The sequence below is a fragment of the Nicotiana tabacum genome, chromosome 1, assembly GCF_000715075.1.
Source record: "Nicotiana tabacum cultivar K326 chromosome 1, ASM71507v2, whole genome shotgun sequence".
In the NCBI taxonomy this organism is placed as follows: Eukaryota; Viridiplantae; Streptophyta; class Magnoliopsida; order Solanales; family Solanaceae; genus Nicotiana; species Nicotiana tabacum.
In genome coordinates this window covers 16,279,572-16,287,293 of record NC_134080.1, presented here as the reverse complement: position 1 = coordinate 16,287,293, position 7,722 = coordinate 16,279,572, and positions in this window count along the sequence as shown.

Here is a 7,722-nt window from a genome sequence, read left to right as displayed (position 1 = left end):
CATGAATAATTCTTTTCCCATCGAAATTTATTATTCCAGATGCATGTATGTATATAAATATTGAATGCAGTCTGAATTTTACTATTCAGTGTTTTGACTTATTATGATCTATTTAATATTTTTATCTCAACTCCACAATGACTTTATGCAATTTGTCGTATTACTTGTTTAAAATTTTCTTTTAGTGATAAGGCATTAATTTTAAGGATGCAATATATGTACTTTTGTTAGAAGGAATTTAATTTCGGTTTCTGGGCAAAATAAGAGATGGATATTTGTTTTATTTTTCGAATAACTCTTGAGTTATTAAGCTTAATAAACACTTTATCTCTTGTGGTACATGAATGAGTGACCTTGTTATTATATATTGATGTCTTTCCTGAACAGAACAATATTAGTCTACCTCATAAGAGACTATGTTCTTCAAAATTGAGTAAAACTTATCTGTGCACTTTTATCTAAGTCATATTAATCTGGATAGGATTTTAAGTTGGTCAAGTATGGACCTTAAGGTTCATTGAAAATAGAGGAACTACCAACTTGTGGATCCTGTTTGGAAGGAAATTTGACTAAAAGATGTTTCCCTTTAAAAGGAAATAAAACTAGTGATAAGCTAGAATGAATCCTTTCTGATTTGTATGGTTAAATGAACATACTCGTAAGAGATAGATTTTAAGTATTTTATGACGTTCATAAATGATTACTCAAAATATTAATATATTTATTTGATGCACTGTAAGTCTTAATGAATTAAGTAATTCAAGGTTTTAAGATTTGAAATAGAGAAGCACCAAAGAAATATATTAAGTTACTACAATTTGATTGTAGTGGCGAGCATCTCTCTAAAGAGTTTTTTAGTTACATATCAGAATAGGGATTACATCTCAATTGACTACACCATAAACTCCATAATAGAGTCGTGTAGTAGAAAGAAGAAATAAGTCTCTTTTGGATATGGATAGACTAATGACGTGTTATTCAGATTTGCCTTATTTATTTTTGGAATATTTCCTGGAAACTTCAAATTACATTCTGAATCTAGTTCCTTCTAAGCTAGTACCTGGGACATTTATAGAACTGTGGACTGAATGTAAGCTTGGTCTGTGGCATGTTCAGATATAGGATTATCCCGCATATGTGCTGAAAGGGAAAGCAGATATGTAAGTTGGAACTAAGGATGGATAGGTGCATGTTTATCGAATATCCAAGAAAACGAATGAAGCTTTATTTTATTGTCCTAAAGAAAATAAGGCAATTGTTAAAACAAATGCATTTTTCTAGATAAGGACTGTTTAATAAAACATGTTCCTAGAAGCAAACTATTTTTACAGGAACTAGGCAAAGAAATAACTAGATGTTCAAGAACATCAGAACCCACACGTCAGAATTGACGTTCCATTGCATTTAAGTAGTGGGAGAATGTTAATAGACATAATATGCCTTTATCGAGTGGGAGTGATGTTTGAACATTGAACACTATAGTAAGAAGTCACTAATATTTCAATGTCGTGAGGTAACAAAGGTAATATTAGTGGTACTTCGTCTTAGTGGGAGAAAGCTAAAGAAAATTATAGTTCGGTGTTCATTCTTGGGATAGTTTCGGTAACAGGATCTCTGAAGAGTTTAATACCAAACTAGATAATTACGACAAAGTACTACTGGACAAATATTGCATCAGATATAACTTGGCAAGATTCTTTAACAAAACCTTATTTGGTGAAGACTTTTAATAGTCATGTAAAAGAATGCCTGAGAAAGTTGTAGAAGCATGGTTATGAGTCTAAGTGGGAGATTGTTGGGGCATATACTATTAACCATGCTTTTGGATATAGTATATTCTAATAATTATCATGGTTAAAAGTCTAAGTGGGAGATTGTTGGGATATATACTATTAACCATGAGTTTGGTTTAGATATAGTATTTATTATGAAATAATTGTTTATTCAGTTTTAATAAAGTTTTAAATAGATCATATAATAGTCTGTGTCCTTTGCTTATATAGTAGATGATTTAGTGTATAGAGTTTAGCTTATACACGGAAGATTAAATCATCGGTTCTTATAAGTATAAAGTTTGAGTTCACAATCTAATGATGGAATTGGACAAACCATCAGGAATGATTGTAGCACAAGATTAAATATAATTAATCTTGATTATGGGAATGGTTTCATTCCAACTTCCTGTGCTAGTACATTTTATATGTATTGAACGGACCAGGTAGAGAAAAGTATTTATACTGACTTAATAAAATAAACTCTCTAGCCATTAAATGTACTTATACTCTTAATCTTGATATAATTATTATTAGCTGTGTATATTATTATTGTTTTGATTTATTAAAAGGCGAGATTCTTTCGTGGGTCAATATGCCTGGTAAATTGGATAATAATAATATACATTGGCGAAGTAATAGTTAGTTGATGGAATCCATGTCTCAGTTTAGAGATTGATGATATACCTTTATGAAAGCTTATAAGTTTTCATGTGTAAACCCGGCCGGTGAATTTTGTATCCGACACATGAAATAAGTTAAGCGAAAGTCTAAAGGAAATAATCAATAAATTAAATCGTCAGTAATTTAATTTAATTGATTCGTATCTGAATCTTAACATGGGGAGTTAAATAAGATTTAATGGATGAATTTCGAAATTGAATAAGGAGTGTAATTACGAATTTTTAGTGGAATAATTCGTAATTAATTATGGTGGATATTAATTTCGAAAATTACAAATTAATTCCATAATTGGAAGCCTTGTTAATTAAATTCTGTGGTCCCTACTGTGCCTAAATAATAAGAAATAAAGGAATCCTTTTTCTGGTGGAAAAGAAAACCTAACAGGTTTTGGAAAAGGGTCTTAACCCTTAAAACTTGTGCTATAAATACATAAGGTTTTCCACCTAGAGGGTTGAGTAGATGGTGGCTGAAATTTTCAGCCAAGTTTTCCTAGAAATTTCGCCCACACGAAATTGCTATTTTCGGGTATTATTTGGGTAACACAGTAGAAGACTGTGGAACGTTCGAGGATCACGATTGTGCTGGTGATGGAGATTCCATTGAGAAGTTATGGAACTGAAGGCTCACGTGGTAGAAGAGATATGTTCACGCTTCAAGAGGTAACCCGTGAAATCCCGTTTATGCTAGTTGTCTAAATTACATGTGATTTTGATACTGGGATTGCTTCCGCTGCATATAATAATCCATTAGTTGTGTCTGGTTCTGAATTTTCATGAGCTTCTGCTGCTGCTTACTCCATTGTGCTGCTGCTTTTAATTGTAGAAGTAGACAATTGGAGATTGGAAGAAGAAAGTTCCACGTGCTTTCTTGGACTCTGGCGTCCTCTATGCATGTGTTTCTCACAATACTTCTGGTTGTGAACTACATTTCAGCTGCACCTCCATTTCTTGCCATCAGTTCTCCTACAACTTCTTGGTTCTGCTTCCATGTTACTTTTAAGTTCCCAACACAAGTGACCATACCCCATCACTGCAAAAAACTCCAAACTTTTTGATGAGTTTACTTTTTAATTATACTGTTGTTGTATAGTGTAAAAGTATTGTTATACCCACAAGTAGCCGTTCATAGAAAAATGAGATAAATTAGTTGCTATATAAGAAGTTATAATACGTACCCACAACTTTTTTCTACTGTAAATAACTTAAATCCAGTTTTAATACGTAGCTCCCCGAGAACATTGGACATAACATTTGGTCAAGCACTTAAGTTGTATGCACAAGAGCAAGATTTTACATAGTGCACGCTTTTGTGCTTCAATTATATAAAAGCATTTAATAACTAGGCAGCTTTTCTCAAATAGAACTCATATAATTTGCTTCCCAAAAGTCAGAATGACCAAATTTTGAAATGAAACTTAGATAATGAGCTAAGTGTTTGGACATAAATTTGGTTGAAACTTGAAAAAATGAGTTTTTAAAGATGAGATGAAAATGATTTTTGAAAATTAAAATTGTGTCTGGAAAAAACTACTCTAAAATTGTTTTTGGGATTTGAAAATTTTATTTTCAAGATCTGCCAAAAAATAATTAAAATCTATAAACAAACAGATTAAAAAAATAAAATCTGAAAAAAAAAGCTCCCAAATTTTATGGCCAAACGAGAGCATAGAATGAGGAGGAATTTTGCTTTTAATTAAAGGGTCATTTTAGAACCTTGGCAAAAAGTACTAATATTGTTGACTATCAAAGAGCAAATCTTAACGTTCAATTCGAACAAGCTAACCTTTTAACAGCATTAACACATTACTTTACATGTTTGCTCAGCCAAAGTAGAAATAATTTTTGGGTTTAATTAACTTGAATCGAATTGATAAAAAAGAACAAGGAAAAATTCTATGAGAATTCAGATGGAAACTCAGAATTGGAGTAATGTTGATAGATACCATCTTGAAGACCTTTTAAAGAGCAAGAAATAGACTTGAATATAGGAATAATAAGATGAGAGGGAACAGGTATCCCAGCTTCAATGTATTTGTAGATGAAAAATTGTTGCTCTAATTCTTGTCTCTGTAGGAATGTAAATCCATATCCACTAGTATTAAACTTTGAATAGTTACTATATTCATGATTGTCACCATGTTGGCTAAGCTCAAGATTCAACCCAAGTTCAGTAGAACATTTCCCTTCTTCTCCATTTGTCACTGCACACAAAAAGAAGAATGAGATAATTGAGATAGTAAAATGTAATATTCTTGGGAGATGAGATTTTGAGGTCCATGACAGACCAATATTTTGATATTTTATCTTCTCTAACTTTTTGTTGATTTTAATATTCTCTGCTCTTTGTGAAGATTCAGATAAAACAGTGACAGAAGAGGAACACATTAGCAGAGCACACTGCAAAGACTTCTGACATAGTCAGAATTTTTGGCAGCTCCCATTTTTGGATTGTGGGCCGCTTAAAATAGCAAAAAATATTAGCCCGTTCTTAGTAGAAAGACCTTGCACCATTCAAAATTGAACCGTAACCGTTAATCGAACAAAAAATACGGCTTAATTTGGAAGAAATTTAAAAATAACCAAATTTACAAGTGGTCATTCAAAAATAGTCATAGTTTCAAAAGTCATCGAAATTTAGCCACTTTTCATGTAAAGATAAATCTGAACGAAAACACTGTTCAAAATCCGGAAAATACTCCAGTATAATATAATGGAATTCCAGTATAATATACTGGAACTCTAGTATAATATTCTGGAACTCCAGTATAATAGCAAAGTATACTGGTCCAGCATAATATGCTGGAAATTCATACACAGGTGCACCGAACTCCAGTATATTATGCTGGACTGGTCTCTGTTGCAGCAAAATAGTAGCTATTTTCAATGACTTGGCAAATGCTAGCTATTTTTGAATGATTAATCCGAAAACTGGCTAGCCAGTACTATTTTAACCTTATTGGCTTATTGATAGCGGGATAGCGGGGTAAAGGTTGGTGAACGAATTGAAATTTTATAATTAATGGCTTAACAATTTGGGGGTGTATTACTCAATTTCCTTATCAGATAAACCATTAACCCGTTAATAATTTATATTTTATACTTTTACCCCTACACATATAAAATAATTTTTGAAATCCTAAAGCCTAAAATCTAAATCTCTAATTTATCAAATTTCAATAGCAGCCGATAAGCATCCCTCCTCCAATGAGTCGTCTCTCTTTTCTCTTCTCTATCACCTAAAGACTAAAATCCCTAATTAAAATTTTTCCCAAATCCCAATCTCGTCAGTCATCTCCTTCCTTATTCAAACCAGTTTTCTGACAGCACTTGCCAAATTGATTGAAATAATGTTTAGTTTCTTATGGTTGAGGTAGTTGTAATTACCAAAAGAAAAAAAATCAAAGGGTGTAGTAAAAAGAAGTTGTCTTTGTAATCTAGCACATGATTTCTGTGGAAAAATGACAAATTTCTAGTTCTCTACTTCTTTTTTATTGTCTATTTGATTTAGCCGATAAATCGCCCGATAACCGCCCGCTTATTCCGATACCAATCCGCCCGATTTCTTATTGGATGACTAGCAAATTACTATTTTATAAACCGATAAACGATTAGTCGAACCATTAACCGCCCGATAAGCACCTCTAGAAAGAACACCAAAAAGCCATTTTAAAGGGCTGCTATTTAAAAATTAGCTAATGTATTCTGAATTTTAGTTTTTTAGTTTATTTTTTCAGTACACAAGTATCCTAAATTATCTTGAAATTAAGATTTTTAGTTCAAATCTTCATGGCAAAATAAGAACTAACTAATCCTTAAATAGTATCCCTAAGAATGGTTGTTTGGGCACTGAGTTTATATTCCCATATGCATTAGGGCTGTGCACGGATCAGATTGGATCGGATTTAGCCTATTTCGGATTCGGATTTCGGATTTCGGATTCTGAAAAGGGCAATCCGAATCCGATCCGAATTAACATTGGATTGGATCGGATTTTAAACTTTGGATCGGATAATTTTTCGGATTGTCGGATCGGATTGTCACAAAAATTTTCAACAATTTAAAGTTCATTCGGTGTCTCTATCTCATCTTCCATCTACCAAAACAAACAAAAAAATCAAAATAAAATCAAAAGTTGAAGAATAGAACATGAAATAGACATAAAAGACAGAAGAGAAGAGAAGAGAGGCGGAAGAAAGAGACATAAAATCAAAGTAAAATCGGAAGTTTGAGTCATTGAGACTCTTTTAGTCTTCACTGAAGAGAAGAGAGGTGCAAGAGAGGCGGAAAAATCTAAGTGAGTAAGGGGGTGTGTGAAAAATGAATAAGCATAACCCTAAAATTTTAATGTGTATTTATATAGGTACATATAATTTCGGATATCGAATCGGATCGGATTAAAATCATACCAATCCGAATCCAATCCGAAAATCCGAAATTTCATAAAACACAATTCGTATCCAATCCGAAAATCCGAAATTTAAAATCCGAAAATCCGAAATAGAGTGGATCGGATCGGATTTCGGATATCCGATCCAAATGCACAACCCTAATATGCATCGATAATGGAAAAATATTTTATACAATCAACAACAACAATAGTAATAATTACATTGTACTACCAGAAAAGTTGAGTCGAATGTATGAATTCTCATTAATCGTATTTTTATTTTTTACGAATTGATTATTTTTACGCCGACCTCCTCCTATATTCAAGTTTGAGAATGATAATATGAGCAAGTTAATGTGGACAGATTTAATTTTTCTTATACTATACAAATTATGTAAATAATAAATGTAAGTAGTTACTTGACAACTTACTACAACAAATTAAATTATACTAATAATATAAAACGTATTTACATTGTCAATATATATAAATTAAATCTTCTTTCATTTATGATGCCATATTTTTGGGTCAATATAAGTATGAACATCATGTAAACTTTTCAAACTATTCATAAAATAAATGTAAGTTATCTACATTAGTAATATAATTTTTTATATTATTAGATTGTATTTTTTGTGCAATTTAACCTTTATAATAAATTATTTATATTTATTTTAGAATATCAATCAATGCGAAAATTAAATAAAGTTACTTGTCATTATCATCGACACAATAAGTACATAGAATTTAAACTACTTTTATACCAAATACATTTTCTTAGCTTCGTCTACATTGGTTTTATCTTAACATTATTTAAAGTCAAACTCTAATCTATTGCCTTTCTTCGAAGTTTTACTCCTTGCTGTTTTTTTTTTTTTTT